The 20,303-nt window shown below is 39.2% G+C and overlaps 1 protein-coding gene and 1 pseudogene across 1 annotated transcript in view; one reads left to right on the top strand and one right to left on the bottom strand.

Annotated features, from left to right (window-relative positions):
• AXDND1 (axonemal dynein light chain domain containing 1) overlaps positions 1-20,303 on the bottom strand; it is a 106,814-nt gene that overhangs the window by 67,702 nt on the left and 18,809 nt on the right. The gene's annotated exons all lie outside the window — the stretch shown is intronic.
• On the top strand, positions 5,217-6,277 carry LOC118014414 (annotated as a pseudogene).

Here is a 20,303-nt window from a genome sequence, read left to right on the forward strand (position 1 = left end):
TAAATAAATAAATAAATAAATAAATAAATAAATAAATAAATAAATAATAAATAAACTGTTAAATACATAGGGTGTTATAGATAAACCTCATGATAACCACAAACCAAAAACCTATAACAAATACACAAGAAATCAGAAAGAGAAAGGAATCCAAGCATAATACTAAAAAAAAATCATCAAATCGCCAGAGAAGAAAGGGACAGAGAAGAATTATAAAAAGAACCAGAGGGGAGCCTGGCTGGCTCAGTCAGTAAGCATGCAACTCTTGATCTTGGGGTTGTAAGTTCAAGCCTCATGTTAAGTATGGAAATAAAAATAAAATCTTAGAAAAACAAAGAACCAGGATGCCTGGGTGGCTCAGTCGGTTAAGCATCTGCCTTTGGCTTGGGTCATGATCCCAGGGTCCTGGGATTGAGTCCCATATAGGGCTCCTTGCTCAGCAGGGAATCTGCTTCTTCCTCTGCCTGCCTCTCTCACTCTCTCATTCTCTCTGACAAATAAATAAAATATTAAAAAAAAAAAAACAAAGAACCAGAAACAATCAACAAAATTGCAGTAAGTATAAACTTATCAATAATTAATTTAAATGTAAATGGACTAAAGGTCAAAAGACATAAGGTAATTAAATGGATAAAAATAAAGAAGATTCCTATATGCTGCCTACAAGAGACTCACTTTAAATATAAAGACATATGCAAAATGAGTGAAGGGATAGAAAACCATATTCCATGCAAATGGAAATAAAAAACCTGGGGTAGCAATAATTATATCACACAAAATAGACTTTGGAACAACAAACATAACAAGAGACAAAGAACAGCATTACATAATGATAAAGGGGATACAGCAATTTATTTACCAACAAATTCAACAACCTAGAAGAAATGGATAAATTCCTAGAAACATACAATCTTCCCAGAATGAATCAGGAAGAAATAGAAAATCTAAACAGATGAATTACTAGTAATTAAATTGAATCAATAAACAAAAAACTCTCAAAACCAACAGAAGTCAGGACCAAACTGCTACAAATGTAAATTCTACCAAACATTTAAAGACTTAATATCTATTCTCAAACTATTCCAAAAAACAGAAAAGGAAGAATTGTTTCAAATTCATTTTATAAGAACCGCACTACCCTGATAACAAAACCAAAGACACCCAAAAAAAAGGAAGGGAAGGGAGGAAAAGAAAAGAAAAGAAAATTAGAAGCCAATATCCCTAATGAACAAAGATGCAAAAATCCTCAACAAAATATTAGCAAACTGAATTCAATAATACATTTAAAGGATCATTCACCATAATCAACTGCAATTTATTCCAAGGATGCAAGGATGGGTCAATATCCACAAATCAGTGTGATACACCACATTAACAAAATGGAGAATAAAAACCATATGGTCATCTCATTAAATGCAGAAAAATCATTTGGCAAATTCAACATCCATTCATGTGATAAAAACTCTCAACAAAGTGATATAGAGGGAACAAAACTCAATATAATAATAGCTATCTGTGACAAACCCACAGCTAACATAGTCAGTGGTGAAAAGGTGAAAGCTTTTCTTTAAGATCAGTAACAAGACAAGTGTGTTTACTCTTGCTACTTTTATTCAACACAGTACTAGAAGTCCTAGCCACAGCAATCAGACAAGAAACTAAAATAAAAGGCAACCAAATTAGTAAGGAAGAAATAAAACTCACTATTTGCAGATGACATAATACTATATATAGAAAACCCTAAAGACTCCACCAAAAAACTATTAGAATAAATGAATTCAGTAAATTTGCAGGATATAAAATTAATATACAGAAATATGTTGTTTTTATATACTAATAAGCTAGCAGAAAGAGAAATTAAGAAAACAATCCCATTTACAATTGCACCAAAAATAATAAAATACCTAGGAATAAATTTTACCAAGGAGGTGGAAGACCTATACTCTGAAAACTACAAGATATTGATGAAAGAAATTAAAGGTAACATAAACAAATTGAAAGATATACTCTGCTCATGGATTGAAAGAATTAATATCATTAAAATGTCCATACTGGGGCGCCTGGGTGTCTCAGTCGTTGGGCGTCTGCCTTCAGCTCAGATAATGATCCCAGGGTCCTGGGATCGAGCCCCGCACTGGGCTCCCTGCTCGACGGGAAGCCTGCTTCTCCCTCTCCCACTCCTCCTGCTTGTGTTCCCTCTCTCAACTGTGTCTTTCTCTGTCAAATAAATAAATCAAACCTTTAAAAATAAATAAAATAAATAAAATAAAATGTCCATACTGCCCAAAGCAATCTACAGGTTCAATGAAATTTCTATCAAAATACTAACAACAGGGGCTCCTGGGTGGCTAAGTCGTTAGGCATCTGCCTTCAGCTCAGGTTATGATCCCACGGTCCTGGGATCGAGCCCTGCGTTGGGCTCCCTGCTCAGCGGAGCCTGATTCTCCCTCTCCCACTCTCCCTGTTTGTGTTCCCTCTCTCACTGTGTCTCTCTCTGTCAAATAAATAAAATCTTTTTAAAAATGCTAACAACGTTTTTTACAGAACTAGAATTATCCTAAATTCATATGGAACTTTGAAGGACCCTGAATAGCCAAAGCAATCTTGAGAAACCAGAACAAAGCTGAAGGTATCACACTCCCAGATTTCAAACTATACTACAATTCATTGGTAATCAGAACAGTGTGGTACTAGCACAAAAATAGACACAGAGATCAATGGAATAAAACAGAGAGCCCAGAAATAAACCCACATTTATACAGTCAACTAATCTATGACAAAGGAAGCAAGATTATACAATGGGGAAAAGACAGTCTCTTTGTTAAATAGTATTGAGAAAACTGGACAAACATAAGCAAAGGAATGAAAGTAGACCGCTTTCTTATACCATATACAAAAATAAAGTCAAAATGGATTAAAGACTTAAATGTGAGCCCTAAAACCATAAAACTCCTAAAAAAAAAAATAGGCCATAATCTCTCTGACATCAGTCTTAGCAATATTTGTTTGGATCTATCTCTTCAGAAAAGGCAACAAAAGCAAAAATAAACAAGTGGGACTATACCAAAATAAAAAGTTTTTGCACAGTGACAGAAACCATCAATGAAACAAAAGACAATCTACTGAATGGGAGATATTTGCAAATGACATACCCAGTAAGGAGCTATTATCCAAAATATATAGAGAAATCATACAACTTAACACCAATAAAATAATCTGATTTTAAAATGGGCAGAAGGGGCGCCTGGCTGGCTCAGTCAGTAAAGCATCTACCTTCAGCTCAGGTCATGATCCCAGGGTCCTGGAATCCAGCCCTCCATCAGGCTCCCTGCTCTCGGGGAGCCTGCTTCTCCCTCCCCTCCCCCTCGTGTGCTCGTGCACATGCTCTCTCTCTCAAATAAATAAATAAATCTTTAAAAATAAATAAAAGTAAATAAAAATGGGCAGAAGACATGAATAAACCCTTTTCCAAAAAATACATACAGATGGCCAACAAGCACATGAAAAGATGTTCAACATCACTAAATTATCAGGGAAATGCACATCAAAACCACAATGAGATATCACCTCACACCTGTCAGAATGGCTAAAATCAAAAAGACCCAAAATAACAAGTGTTGGTGTGGATGTGGAGAAAAAGGAACCCTTGTGCCCTGTTGGGGATAATGTAAATTGGTGCAGCACTATGAAAATAATATGGAGGTTCCTCAAAAAATTAAAAATAAAAATACCAGATGATTTGGTAATTCCATTTCTGAGTATTTACCTGAAGAACATGCAAACACTAATTTGAAAAGATATATGTGCTCTTATGTTTATCGCAGCAGTATTTACAATACCCAAAATATAGAAGCAACCTAAGTATCCATCAATAAATGAATGGATACAACAGAATATTATTCAGTCAATAAAAAAAGAAATCTTGCTATTTGTGATATGACTAGACCTAAAGGGTATTATGCTAAGTGACATAAGTCAGACAGAGAAAGACAAATACCATTTGACTTCACTTATATGTAGAATCTAAAAAACAAAACAAAGAAAACAGAAACAGACTCATAAATACAGAGAACAAATTGATGGTTGCCAGAGGGGAAGGTGTAAAGGGCTAGGCAAAACAGTTGAAGGGGACTAAGAGGTATTAACTCCCAGTTATACAATAAATCAATCATGAGGATGTAAAGTACAGCATAGGGAATATAGTCAAAAATATTGTATTAACTTTATGGTGACTTATCATGGAGAATATCTCATAATGTACATAGTGTCAAATCACCATGTTGTACATTTGACACGAATATAATATTGTAGTCAACTATACTTCAATTAAAAATAAATAAATTTTTTAAAAAGACCAACACTGATGGGTACCTGGGTGGCTCAGTTGGTTAAGCTGCCTTCAGCTCAGGTCATGATCCCAGGGTCCTGGGATCAAGCTGTGCATCCAGGCTCCCTGCTCAGCAGGGAGTCTGTTTCTCCCTTTCCCTCTCTCTCTGCCCCTCCCACCCCCACTTGTGCTCTCTCTGTCAAATAAATATTTGTACAGAGAGGGGGCGCCTGGGTGGCTCAGTCCTTAAGTGTCTGCCTTCGGCTCAGGTCATGATCCCGGGGTCCTGGGATCGGGCCCCCCTGCTTGTGTTCCTGCTCTCACTATCTCTCTCTCTCTGTCAAATGAATAAATAAAATCTTTAAAAATATATATTTGTGCGGAGAGAGTACAAATATTTGTACAAAAGTACAAATAAATCTTTGACAGAGAGGGAGCATAGCAGGGGGAGCAGGAGAGGGAGAAGCAGGCTCCCCACCAAGCAAGGAGCCCAATGTGGGGCTTGATCCCAGGACCCTGGAATCACGATCTGAGCCAAAGGCAGGTGCCTAACTGACTGAGCCACCCAGGCGCCCAATAAATAAAATCTTTAAAAAAAAAAAAAAAAAATACTAACACTGGGCCAAGACTAAGCCTTGGACCAGCTTCAAAGTAGGAGACCTGAGTATTGGACTACTGCATGAAGCCAGGATTCCAGAAGGAAGAAAATGCAAATCCTCTCTTCAGGAAGCATCCATGATTTACAACCTGGGGATTTCATGATTAAGATTAGCCAAATGTTACCTATAAAAGCAAATACTGCAAAATACTCATCTAAATAAATCATCACACAGACCCGCCCCTGACTCCCGACTGTGCTTGTCCCATCCGCTTTGCCGTCTTTGCAGCCATGGCGGCCTCCGCGCTCCCCGCGTGGCTGGCCCTGCAACCGGGGCCCAGGACCCCGCGTGCCTTCTGTACCTCTGTGTCTCTGGCCACCCTCTCTGCGATACCAAGCCCACGTACAGCAGACAGAACATCCAGATATGAAAGACCACTGAGAAGAAAGGCACTACCTCCTAGGACACAGAAAATGACCATTGACCAAGATTGGCCTAGTGTTTATCCTGTTGCAGCACCGTTTAAACCATCTGCTGTACCTCTTCCCATTCGAATGGGTTATCCAGTAAAAAGGGGGGTGCCCAAGGCAAAGGAGGGAAATCTAGAACTTTTAAAGATACCCAATTATCTGCATTTAACTCCTGTAGCAATTAAAAAGCACTGTGAAGCTCTTAAAGATTTCTGTACTGAGTGGCCAGCTGCACTGGACAGTGATGAGAAATGCGAGAAGCATTTTCCCATTGAAATTGACACAACTGATTATGTTTCAGCCGGACCATCTATTCGAAACCCCAAAGCACGAGTAGTAACCTTAAGGGTGCCCTTTAAAGAGACAGAATTATGATTATGCAATGTATCTGCTAATAGTTTTATACCATGAGTCTTGGAAAACCAAAGAACAGTAGAAATATAAGACTGAAGCAGACATGGAAGAGTATGTATGGAACAACAGCTCCTCTGAAAAAAATATCCTGGAAACACTTCTCCAAATGAAAGTTGCTGAGAAAAATCTGGAAGTAAATAAAGAAGAGCTCCTTGCTACAAAAGAAGTTGAAGAATACAAAAAGTCTGTTGTTAGTCTTAAGAACGAGGGGGACAATGAAAATACCCTTTCTCAGTACAAAGAATCAGTGAAGAAACTATTAAATCTAATGTGATTTATTTGGAAAAATCTCCTTGATTTGTTAATTTTATGATATATCTGTAATCATTATCTCATTTTATATAAATTTGAAAAATTTGCCAATAAATAAATAAATAAATCATCACAAATGAGACTCAGAGGAAACAACAAACAGTAATTTTAGACACTAATAGTCTTCATATATTAGAAGTATGAGATTTAAAATATAAAACTATGCACAAAATGTATGAGAAATGAAAGACTGAATCTATAAATGAATAAGCAATATAAAGCATATTAACTATGATAAGACAGATACGGAAACAAACCAACAGAAAACTCTTAGGTGAGAAGTATAATTACTGAATTATAAAACTCAAAAGATGGGTTTTAGAATAGATGCAGCTAAAGAGATTTTTCTTTAATTTATTTATTTAATTGAGAGAGAGAGAGACAGCGTGAGAGGGAACACAAGCAGGGGGAGTGGGAGAGGGAGAAGCAGGCTTCACACTGAGCAGGGAGCCCGATGCAGGGCTCGATCCCAGGACCCCAGGATCATGACCTGAGCTGAAGGCAGTCGCTTAACCAACTGAGCCACCCAGGTGCCCCAGCTAAAGAGATTATTAATGTCTTCAAAAAACTACCTAGAATGCAGCACAGAGACAAGGAGATGGAAATGAGGAAAAAGAGATTAAGAGACAAAAAGCATAGGATGACAATGTCTAATATAAATCTAATCAGAGTTCCAGAAAGAGAAAATGGAAAACAGACATTTTTCAAAGAGATCACCATTGATAATTTTCCAAAACTTATCAAGGACATTAATCTATATATAGCATTGTGGTATAGATATAGGTATAGGAAAAATAAAAAGAAATCCAGAGGAACTAAATGTACTCTCCTGCATGAAATAACAATAACAACAACAAAAAAACAAAGTATGTGGAACAATTTTCAAGACACGTGTGACACAAAAATTTTAAAGACACTGGATATAAGGCAATGAAAGAAAGTAATCACTGAGAGCCCAGAAGTAAATAAAGTAAGCCCTATGATTGCTCCAAGTTTTGGACTTGAAAGGCCAAAGCACAAGGACAAAGAAACCCAGGAGAAGCCCAGTGGATTCCCTGAGTTAAGGAGACAGAGCTAAGAGTCTAGGGAGAGGAAAGAAGACAGGGTACCAGAGAGAAAAGAGCTGTACAGAAAATCCCCTAGAGGTCCGCAGAGGGTCCTTCTCATGTATTCAGGTAAGTAATGATTAGGGCATCAATGTGAAAAAACTATCTGAGGCCAGGGAAGGAGCCAGCTGAAAGGATCAATAGCTAAAAGCACCCAGCACTCACATGTGGCTCAAAATAGTGCTGGTTCCAACTAGTCAGACTGGAAAAACTTACAATTCATGGGTCATTGGATATAGTACAAAGAAAACTCTTGTCTAAGTATTCAGAAATAATTAGCCCTAAATTAAGCACTGTTCTGGTCCCACCTAAAGGCCCAAAAGGATCACATTATTTTCAAGTAGCTTAATCATGTTCCAGATCAAAGTTCAAGAATATTTTTAGAAATAGAAAAATACATAGCATCCAGTAGGCTAAAATTCTCAATGTCTGCCATCCAATCAAATTTATCAGGCATGCAAAGAAGTCAGAAAACACCTATGAGGAGAAAAACACTGACCCAGAACTGGCATAAATGTTAGAATTAACAGACATGGACATTAAAACCTGGAGGAGGTCATTCAGATTCTAGGAAATAAGTTTCCATGAACTTTGGTGGCATAGAAAATTGACCTGCCAGAGTTCCAGGGAGAGCCTGATGAGATTTCCATACAGAAGTGTCAGGAAACAGCTCACCAGGTACAGGGGCCTGTACTGCTGGAGGACACCTATCTGTGCTTCGATGCCCTTGGGAGCCTCCCTAGCCCCTACCTAAAGTGGTTTTTGGAGAAGTTAAAGCCTGAAGGTCTCTACCAGCTCCTGGCTGGGTTTGAGGACAGACTTGCCTATGTGCTCTGCACATTTGTGCTCAGCACCAGGGACCCCAGCAAGCTAGTGCCCCTGTTCAGGGTCCAGATCGGGGTGCCCCAAGGCTTCCAGAACTTTGGCTGGGACCTCTGCTTTCAGCCTGATGGATATGAGCAGGCATATGCAAAGATGCCCATAGCTGAGAAGAACACCATCTTCCATCACTTCCAGGCCCTGATTGAGCTAGAAAAACACTTTTGCAGCCTGACTCTCTGGTAGCCAGTGATGACTGTCCTGGCTAGGAATCTAGGGAAGACTAGCCCGAAACCTCCGCCATCAGAGAGGCTCTCCTCCAAGTATTACATTCAGGGTTACCACTTCCTAGGAGTGCTGAGACAGCCTCACCAGCCCTGTTTGGAGGAGCAGTTGGCTCTGCTTGGAGAAACTTTGGGCAAGGGACACCATTGTCATGCCCTTGAGGATTCAGTTATCCCTCCCGCAGCTTCCTGGCCTGGAATCCTGAAAGGACCTTGGATGTTAAAGTGGCCATGGTAGGATCGAGGGTTTGGGAAGAACCATACAAATAGCCCTAGATGTTTTTAAAATGCAGCAAATAAAAATACTGAAAGCACTTGCTTCCAATATAAAATGGATGTATCAGCTTTGGGGGAAAAAAACTATAACTATATTCTACATGTTTGCATTGTTAAGTAGAGACATGGAAGATATTTTTGAAAAGACCCAAATTGAGCTTTTAGAGATGAAAACTACAATATCTGAGTTGAACATCACTGGAGAGGATTAAAAGCAGATTAGATACTGCAGAAGAAAAGACTAGTGAACTTGAAAATAGAGCAATAGAAACTATCCAAAATGAACAGAACAAGATTTTAAAAATAAGAAAAAATGTTCAAAGCATCAGTGATCCCATCAATTCCCATATTTGATGAAAAATATAAACTCACAAATCCAAAAACCTTGATGAACACCAAGCACAAGAAACATGAAGAAAATTACACCAAGGTGTATCATAATCAAATTGCTCGAAAGCAATGATATAATGCTCACAACTTAGGGAATTCTACAGGATAATGGTCAGAAAACATTTCAGCAGTTAAAATTGAGGTGTGAGTAAAGCAACTAGTCTGAAAAGACTACATGCTGTATGATCCAACTATATCACATTCTGGAAAAGAAAGAAGCATAGAAACAGTAGAATGATCAGTGGTTGCTGCGGGCTTGAAAGAATGGGCACGGAGGAGGGACGCAGTATCACCACCATTACAATGTTATACAGACTGAAATCAACATTGACTAATTAGTGTGCTTTCCACAAATAGTATATTTCACCAAGAAAACTTAAAAGAACTGGGGATATTTAGCCCGGATAAGGGAATGCATAAGAGGGAAAACAAAAATGGCTATGTTCAAATATTTAAATAGCTATAAGGTAAAAGAAAGAATCGAGTTATTCTGAGTATTTTCACAGTACAAAATGAGAATTAGTGGGTAAAGTTCTAGAAAAGCAGATTATATTTATATAAAGTAGCTGTTTAATTTTTTTTAGTATGTGAAATTTGATACACAAAGGAATATGTGCAAATGAGGAATCACAAAGATGAAATGACTGTGAACACTTTATAATTTTTTTATTGAGATATAATTTACATGTCATAACGTTCCCCCTTTAAAGTATATAATACTGTTTAGTATATTCAAAAAGTTGTACAACTATTAGCACTAACTCCAGAGTATTTTCTCATTACCCTCCCCCCGCCAAAAAAAACCGTCCTTAACGGTTCCTATTAGCAATCACTCTTCATTTCTCTGTCTCCCAGGCCCTGGCAACTACTAATCTACTTTCTGTCTGGCTGTGCCTCTTCTGGAAATTTCATATTACAATATTGTGACCTTTTGTGACTAGCTTCTTTCACTTAGCATGTTTTCAAAGTTCATCCATGTTATTTTTTTAAAGATTTTATTTATTTATTTATTTGAGAGAGAGAATGAGAGAGAGAGAGAGTATGAGAGGGGGGGAGGGTCAGAGGGAGAAGCAGACTCCCTGCTGAGCAGGAAGCCCTATGTGGGACTCAATCCCAAGACTCCAGGATCATGACCTGAGCCAAAGGCAGTCGCTTAACCAACTGAGCCACCCAGGCACCCCGAAGTTCATCCATGTTATATCATGTATTAGTACTTCATTCCTTTTTATGATTTAAAGATATGCATTTGTCAAAACCCATAGAACAATACAACACAAAAAAATAAACCATAATGTAACCTATGGACTTCAGTATATCAATACTGTTTCATTAATTATAACAATTATACCACATTAATACCAGATGCTAATAATGAAAGAAACTATATACGGAGAAGGGGAGATAAATGGAAACTCTCTATTATATGTTCAATTCTGTAAATTTAAAACTATTCTTAAAAAGAACCTTTTATCGGGGCGCCTGGGTGGCTCAGTTGGTTAAGCGACTGCCTTCGGCTCAGGTCGTGATCCTGGAGTCCCTGGATCAAGTCCCGCATCGGGCTCCCTGCTCGGCGGGGAGTCTGCTTCTCCCTCTGACCCTCCTCCCTCTCATGTGCTCTCTCTCATTCTCTCTCTCTCTCAAATAAATAAATAAAATCTTAAAAAAAAAAAAAAAAAAAAGAACCTTTTATCTTTTAAAGAAAGTCAGGGGCACCTGGGTGGCTCAGTCGGTTGAGCTCCTGACTCTTGATTTCGGTTCAGGTCGTGATCTCAGGGCCCTGGGATCAAGCCCTGAGTCCAGCTCCCTGCTCAAGGGGAAGTCAGCTTGTCCCTCTCCCTCTGCCCCTCCCCCTACTCACGTATGTTCTCTCTCTCTCTAAAATAAACAAATAAATCTTTAAAAAGAAATAAAAGAAAGTCAGATGAGCACATTTTTAAAAAAATGAATAGATAAATAACAAACTAGGAGCAAACTAGTGTACTATATACTGTATTCTTACAAAATGGTAAGCTAGAGAAAAGAAGATATTATTAAGAAAATTATAAGGAAGAGAAAATACATTTACAGTACTGAACTGTAAAGAATCTGCTATAAGTGAACCTCTGCAGTTCAAACCCATGTTGTCCAAGGGTCAACTGATATATGCTACATGATCCCATTTATATGAAATTCCTAAATAGGTGAAACTAATCTAAGAGGGAAAGAAGTCAAAACTCCTGGAGAAGTGGGATGGGCATTTACTGGGAAAGAGCATTAGGGAACGTTGTGGGATGATGGTAATCCTCCATATCTTGTTAAGAGTTTGTATTTGTCAAAAGTCAATAAAGGTTGGGCTCCCTGCTCGGCAGGGAGCCTGCTTCTCCCTCTGACCCTCCCCCCTCTCATGTGCTCTCTGTCTCTCTCATTCTCTCTGTCTCAAATAAATAAATAAAATCTTTAAAAAAAAGTCAATAAAGGCAAACAAGATTTGTGTTTCTCGATACATGTAAATTTTACTCAAAATGGAAAAAAAGGCAAATAAATAATGAACTCTGTCTAGTTAATGAAAAACATGACAAAGTAGGGGGAAATGCACTGAGGTCAGCAATTTACTTTGAAGTATATGAAATTGATGGATAGACAGAAGGATGGCTAGATGGAGAGACAAGTGATAAAGCAAATAGAGTAAAATGTTAACGGCAGAATCTAGATAGTAGGTATGTGTGCATTCACATTAAAATTATCTCCATTTTGGGGCACCTGGGTGGCTCAGTCAATTAAGTGACCGACTCTTGAATTTCAGCTCGGATGAGCCCTGTATCGGGATCCATGCTCAGCACAGAATCTGCTTGAGGATTCTCTCCCTCTCCCTCTGCCCCTCCCCCTGCTCGCGCTCTCTGTCTCTAAAAATAAATAAATAAACCGGAGCACCTGAGTGGCTCAGTCATTAAGCATCTGCCTTTGGCTAGCTCACGATCCCAGGGTCCTGGGATCGAGCCCCACATCAGGCTCCCTGCTCCGCGGGAGGCCTGCTTCTCCCTCTCCCACTCCCCCTGCTTGTGTTCCCCCTCTGCTGTGTCTCTCTCTGTCAAATAAATAAATAATAATTTAAAAATCTCAAAAAAATAAATCTTTTTAAAAATAATAAACTTAGAGGGGGGCGGAGCAAGATGGCAGAGGAGTAGGAGACCTGGATTTCGTCTCCTCTCAGGAATTCAGCTGGATAGGGATCAAACCATTCTGAACACCTACAAACTCAACAGGAGATTGAAGAAAAGAAGAGCAACAACTCTCTCATCAGAAAAGCGACCACTTTCTGGAAGCAGGGACCCAACAAGCGGCAGATCCGGGGAGACTCACCTTCCTCCCCCGGGAGGAGCCGCACGGGAGCGCACCGCAGGGATCTGCTGGGTTTGGAGACTCCACCCGGGGTCGGGTGCCAGAGATAGAAATGCGCGGTCACAGGCGGGGCGAGCACGGAGTGCGGCCGGAGACCGGGGAGACGGGAGTGACTGACGGCTTTTCTCTGGGGGCTCACTGAGGAGCGTGGCCCTGAGTTCTCGGCTCCTCCGGGGCGGAGATTTGGAGGCCGCCATTTTCACTCTCCGCCTCCAAAGCTGTAGGGAAAGCTCGCAGGGAACTAAAGCCCCGGAGAGCAAACCCGAGCAGATTACTTAGCCAGGAGGGGGCAAGGGCGGGGCAATTCCGCCTCCGGCAGAGACATGTAGAAACCACGGCAACAGGCCCCTCCCCAGAAGATGAGCGAGAACAGCCAGCCAAGACCAAGTTTACCGATCAATGAGAACGGCAGGACTCCAGCGCTAGGGGACTACTGCACATAGAATTCATGGCTTTTTAACCATGATTCTTTAGTCTTTCAAAGTTAATTTTTTTTAACTGTCTTTTTGTCTTTTTATTTCTTTTTGAATTTTTCTTTTTCCCTTTTTCAACCAACATCTTATCAATCCCTTTTTTTTTAAAAAAAATTTTTATTTTTCATTTTTAGAGTCATATTCTATCCCTTCATAGTAGTTACCCATATTTTTGGCTTATATATATAAGTTGTTCTCTCTTTAAAATTTTGAGATAGTTTCTTCTAACAGATTAAAATATACCCTAAATCTCTAGTACATGGTGTTTTCTATTCCCCTGCCTGATCACATCCTCTTTTTTTTTCTTTTTCTTTTTTCTTTTTTTAAATCCTCTTCTTTCTTTTTTCAAACAACTTATCAATTCCTTTTATAAAATTTTTTATAATTTCCATCTTTACAGTCATATTCCATCCCTTCATCATATCAACCCTTATTTTTGTACATATATAAGTTTTTCTTTCTTTAAAATTTTGGGAGGCACTTTCTTCTAACAGACCAAAATACACCCCAAATCTAGTGTGTGGCACTGATCTATATACCAGCCTGATCATATTTGATCACATTCTGGTTTTTTTTGTTGTTGTTGTTGTTTTGTTTTGTTTGTTTTTGTTTTTATCTTTATCATTTTCTTTTTCTTTTTTTTCTTTTTTCTCTCTTTCCCTTTCTTATCCCACTGCTTCAGGTCTTTTCTGATTTGTTTAGAGTATATTTTCTGGGGACATGGTTACTCTGCTAGCATTTTGTTCTCTCATTAATCTATTCTCCTCTGCACAAAATGACAAGACGGAAAAAATCACCTCAACAAAAAGAACAAGAGGTAGTACCAACTGCCAGGGACCTACTCAATACGGACATTAGTACGATGTCAGATCTAGAGTTCAGAATCATCACTTTAAAGATATTAGCTGGGCTTGAAAAAAATATGGAAGTTATGAGAGAAACCCTTTCTGGAGAAGTAAAAGAGCTAAAATCCAACCAAGTAGAAATCAAAAAGGCTATTAATGAGGTGCAATCAAAAATGGGGGCGCTAAGTGCTAGAATAAATGAGGCAGAAGAGAGAATCAGTAATATAGAAGATGAAATGATAGAAAATAAAGAAGCTGAGAAAAAGAGAGATAAACAACTACTGGATCACAAGGGCAGAATTCGAGAGATAAGTGATACCATAAGACAAAACAACATTAGAATAATTGGGATCCCAGGAGAAGAAGAAAGAGAGAGAGTGGCAGAAGGAGCAAATTATAGCAGAACTTCCCTAATTTGGGGAAAGAAACAGGCATGAAAATCCAGGAAGCACAGAGAACCCCTCTCAAAATCAATAAATATAGGTCAACACCCCAACATCTAATAGTAAAACTTACGAGTCTCATAGACAAAGAGAAAATCCTGAAAGCAGCTCGGGAGAAGAGATATGTAACCTACAAGGGTAGAAACATTAGATTGGCAACAGACCCATCCACAGAGACCTGGCAGGCCAGAAAGGACTGGCAGGATATATTCAGAGCACTAAATGAGAAAAATATGCAGCCAAGAATACTATATCCAGCTCGGCTGTCATTGAAAATTGAAGGAGAGATAAAAAGCTTCCAGGACAAACAAAAACTAAAGGAATTTGCAAACACAAAACCAGCCCTACAAGAAATCTTGAAAGGGGTCCTCTAAGCAAAGAGAGAGCCTAAAAGCAACATAGACCAGAAAGGAACACAGACAATATACGGTAACAGTCACCTGACAGGCAATATAATGGCACTAAATTCCTATCTTTCAATAGTTTCCCTGAATGTAAATGGGCTAAATGCCCCAATCAAAAGACACAGGCTATCAGACTGGATTAAAAAACAAGACCCTTCGATATGCTGTCTGCAAGAGACTCATTTTAGAACCAAAGACACCCCCAGATTGAAAGTGAGGGGGTGGAAAACCATTTACCATGCTAATGGACACCAAAAGAAAGCTGGGGTGGCAATCCTTATATCAGACAAATTAGATTTTAAACCAAAGACTGTAATAAGAGATGAGGAAGGACACTATATCCTACTTAAAGGATCTATCCAACAAGAAGATCTAACAATTGTAAATATCTATGCCCCTAACATGGGAGCAGCCAGTTATATAAGGCAATTAATAACAAAAGCAAAGAAACACATCGACAACAATACAATAATAGTGGGGGACTTTAACATCCCCCTCACTGAAATGGACAGATCGTCTAAGCAAAAGATCAACAAGGAAATAAAGACTTTAAATGACACACTGGACCAAATGGACTTCACAGACATATTCAGAACATTCCATCCCAAAGCAACGGAATACACATTCTTCTCTAGTGTCCATGGAACATTCTCCAGAATAGATCACATCCTAGGTCATAAATCAGGTCTCAACCGGTACCAAAAGATTGGGATCATTCCCTGCCTATTTTCAGACCACAATGCTTTGAAACTAGAACTCAATCACAAGAGGAAAGTCGGAAAGAACTCAAATACATGGAGGCTAAAGAGCATCCTACTGAAGAATGAATGGGTCAACCAGGAAATTAAAGAAGAATTAAAAAATACATGGAAACCAATGAAAATGAAAACACAACTATTCAAAATCTTTGGGATGCAGCAAAGGCAGTCCTAAGAGGAAAGTATATAGCAATACAAGCCTTTCTCAAGAAACAAGAAAGGTCTCAAGTACACAACCTAACCCTACACCTAAAGGAGCTGGAGAAAGAACAGCAAATCAAGCCTAAACCCAGCAGGAGAAGAGAAATACTAAAGATCAGAGCAGAAATCAATGAAATAGAAACTAAAAGAAGAGTAGAACAGATCAATGAAACTAGGAGCTGGTTCTTTGAAGGAATTAACAAGATTGATAAACCCCTGGCCAGACTTATCAAAAAGAGAAGAGAAATGACCCAAATCAACAAAATCATGAATGAAAGAGGAGAGATCACAACCAACACCAAAGAAATACAAACAATTATAAGAACATATTATGAGCAACTCTATGCCAGCAAATTAGATAACCTGGAAGAAATGGATGCATTCCTAGAGATGTATCAACTACCAAAACTGAACCAGGATGAAATAGAAAACCTGAACAGACCTATAACCACTAAGGAAACTGAAGCAGTCATCAAAAATCTCCCAGAAAACAAAAGCCCAGGGCCAGATGGCTTCCCAGGGGAATTCCACCAAACATTTCAAGAAGAATTAATACCTATTCTTCTGAAACTGTTCCAAAAAATAGAAATGGAAGGAAAACTTCCAAACTCATTTTATGAGGCCAGCATTACCTTGATCCCAAAACCAGACAAAGACCCCATCAAAAAGGAGAATGACAGACCAATATCCCTGATGAACATGGATGCAAAAATTCTCACCAAAATACTAGCCAATAGGATCCAACAGTACATTAAAAGGATTCTTCACCACGACCAAGTGGGATTTATCCCTGGGCTGCAAGGTTGGTTCAACATCTGCAAATCAATCAATGTGATACAATACATTAACAAAAGAAAGAACAAGAATCATATGATCCTCTCAATAGATGCAGAAAAAGCTTTTGACAAAGTACAGCATCCTTTCTTGATCAAAACTCTTCAGAGTATAGGCATAGAGGGTACATAGCTCAATATCATAAAAGCCATCTATGAAAAACCTACAGCGAATATCATTCTCAATGGGGAAAAACTGAGAGCTTTCCCCCTAAGGTCAGGAACGCGGCAGGGATGTCCACTATCACACTGCTATTCAACATAGTATTGGAAGTCCTAGCCACAGCAATCAGACAACAAAAAGAAATCAAAGGCATCCAAATTGGCAAAGAAGAAGTCAAACTCTCACTCTTTGCAGATGATATGATACTTTATGTGGAAAACCCAAAAGACTCCACCCCAAAACTGCTAGAACTCATACAGGAATTCAGTCAAGTGGCAGGATATAAAATCAATGCACAGAAGTCAGTGGCATTCCTATACACCAACAACAAGACAGAAGAAAGAGAAATTAAGGAGTCGATCCCATTTACAATTGCACCCAAAACCATAAGATACCTAGGAATAAATCTAACCAAAGAGACAAAGGATCTGTACACAGAAAACTATAAAATACTCATGAAAGAAATTGAGGAAGACACAAAGAAATGGAAAAACATTCCATGCTCATGGATTGGAAGAACAAATATTGTGAAGATGTCAATGCTACCTAGAGCAATCTACACATTCGATGCAATCCCCATCAAAATACCATCCACTTTTTTCAAAGAAATGGAACAAATAATCCTAAAATCTGTATGGAACCAGAAAAGACCCCAAATAGCCAGAGGAATGTTGAAAAAGAAAAGCAAAGCCAGTGGCATCACAATTCCGGACTTCAAGCTCTATTACAAAGCTGTCATCATCAAGACAGCATGGTACTGGCACAAAAACAGACACATAGATCAATGGAACAGAACAGAGAGCCCAGAAATGGACCCTCAACTCTATGGTCAACTCATCTTTGACAAAGCAGGAAAGAATGTCCAAAGGAAAAAAGACAGTCTCTTCAACAAATGGTGTTGGGAAAATTGGATAGCCACATGCAGAAGAATGAAACTGGACCATTTCCTTACACCACACACAAAAATAGACTCAAAATGGTTGAAAGACCTCAATGTGAAACAGGAGTCCATCAAAATCCTAAAGGAGAACACAGGCAGCAACCTCTTTGACCTCAGCTGCAGAAACTTCTTCCTAGAAACATCACCAAAGGCAAGGGAAGCAAGGGCAAAAATGAACTATTGGGACTTCATCAAGATAAAAAGCTTTTGCAAAGCAAAGGAAACAGTCAACAAAACCAAAAGACAACTGACAGAATGGGAGAAGATATTTGCAAATGACATATCAGATAAAGGGCTAGTATCCAAAATCTATAAAGAACTCATCAAACTCAACACCCAAAGAACAAAGAATCCAATCAAGAAATGGGCAGAAGACATGAACAGACATTTTTCCAAAGAAGACATCCAAATGGCCAACAGACACGTGAAAAAGTGCTCAATATCGCTCAGCATCAGGGAAACCCAAATCAAAACCTCAATGAGATACCACCTCACACCAGTCAGAATGGCTAAAATTAACAAGTCAGGAAACGACAGATGTTGGCGGGGATGCGGAGAAAGGGGAACCCTCCTACACTGTTGGTGGGAATGCAAGCTGGTGCAGCCACTCTGGAAAACAGTATGGAGGTTCCTCAAAAAGTTGAAAATAGAGCTACCATATGATCCAGCAATTGCACTACTGGGTATTTACCCCAAAGATACAAAAGTAGGGATCCGAAGGGGTACGTGCACCCCGATGTTTATAGCAGCAATGTCCACAATAGCCAAACTGTGGAAAGAGCCAAGATATCCATTGACAGATGAATGGATAAAGAAGAGGTGGTATATATATACAATGGAATATTATGCAGCCATCAAAAGGAATGAGATCTTGCCATTTGCAACGACGTGGATGGAACTGGAGGGTATTATGTTGAGCGAAATAAGTCAAACAGAGAAAGACATGTATCATATGATCTCACTGATATGAGGAATTCTTAATCGCAGGAAACAAACTGAGGTTTGCTGGAGTGGGGGGTGGGGTGGGAGGGATGGGGTGACTGGGTGATAGACACTGGGGAGGGTATGTGCTCTGGTAAGCGCTGTGAATTGTGCAAGACTGTTGAATCTCAGATCCGTACCTCTGAAACAATGCAATATATGTTAAGAAAAAAAAAAGAAGAAGAAGGTAGCGGGAGGGGAAGAATGAAGCGGGGGAAATCAGAGTGGTAGACAAACCATGAGAGACGATGGACTCTGAAAAACAAACAGGGTTCTAGAGGGGAGGGTGGTGGGAGGATGGGTTAACCTGGTGGTGGGTATTGAGGAGGGCACATTCTGCATGGAGCACTGGGTGTTATGCACAAACAATGAATCATGGAACACTTCATCTAAAACTAATGATGTAATGTATGGGGATTAACATAAGAATAAAAAAAAATAGGGCGCCTGGGTGGCTCAGTTGGTTAAGCGACTGCCTTCGCCTCAGGTCATGATCCTGGAGTCCCAGGATCGAGTCCCGCATCGGGTTCCCTGCTCGGCAGGGAGTCTGCTTCTCCCTCTGACCCTCCTCCCTCTCATGTTCTCTGTCTCTCATTCTCTCTCTCTCAAATAAATAAATAAAATCTTTAAAAAAAAAAAAAAAGAATAAAAAAATAAATATAAAAAAATAATAATAAACTTAAAATAATTTCCATTTTTACAGATATTTGGAAATTCCCATAGTAAAATATTGTAAAAAATAAAAATAACAACTAAAAAAATGTCAGGTGCCTGCTGCATCCAAAGATATTTATAGTGTCAACCAAAAAGATTACAATAGCATCCCTATTTCTTTGTAATGTGAGAATCTTGTTCAGCTCATATCCACTCTGGCAGTTATTACTCCTCCTATAAAAAAGTGTTATTATGAAACCTTGCTGCATATGAAACTTCCTTTTGGGGCGCCTGGGTGGCTCAGTCAATTAAGTGTCTGCCTTCGGCTCAGGTCTGATTCCAGGGTCCTGGGATCGAGCCCCACATCGGGCTCCCTGCTCCGCGGGGAGCCTGCTTCTCCCTCTGCCTCCTGCTCCCCCTGCTTGTGCTCTTTCTCTCTCTCTCTCTCTCTCTCTCTCTGGCAAATAAATAAATAAAATCTTAAAAAAAAAAAAAAAGATCAAAAACTTCCTTCTGCTGTAACAGGCCTCAGGGGCAGTAGTGTGAAAAGCAGAGACACACACACAAGCAGATCAGGAAGCACTCAATGAGACCAGAAGCAGAAAGCTACAGTAACATGCAAACAGAGAGAAGTCACAGGCTGACCTCAAGTATTTCCAAGGCATACATGGCGTTACCATTTCCTGGGGACTTCTACTGGATCTTCACAACAGTCTTGTGAAGCAGGGAAAACTCTTTAAGATACCAAACTCAGGACAACCTTCCCCATTGAAGGTAGGCCCTAGACCTTCAAAAGATCTCCTACCACAACAAAATGCTGACCGCTAGATTATTCTGAACTTAGTGAATGAATGATTCACCATTCCATAGACACATCATGAATGTTTGCAGCAATCAGTCTAAAATCTCATTGCTTATTCTCACCTACTTTGTATTCTTTTTTTTTAAAGAATATTCCACACTCATGTATACTTTCTATTTATGTATGTATGTATATATTTACTTAAAGTAAGCTCCATGCCCAAAGTGGGGCTTGAACTCACTACCCCAAGATCAAGAATCACATGTTCTATTGACTGAGCCAGCCAGGCGCTCCATCAGCTACTTTACATTTTTAATTCCCAACTTTACCCTATTCTAAGTCCTTGGTTTTATGCCCTACTGAGATCCTGTCTCTGGTACCTTGGAGTTAGTATTTTTGTGTCCATGGTGACTCAACTTTTTTTAAAGGAT

Source organism: Mirounga leonina, unplaced genomic scaffold (genome assembly GCF_011800145.1).
Source record: "Mirounga leonina isolate KUSES-001 unplaced genomic scaffold, KU_Mleo_1.0 Mir_154, whole genome shotgun sequence".
Classification (NCBI taxonomy): Eukaryota; Metazoa; Chordata; class Mammalia; order Carnivora; family Phocidae; genus Mirounga; species Mirounga leonina.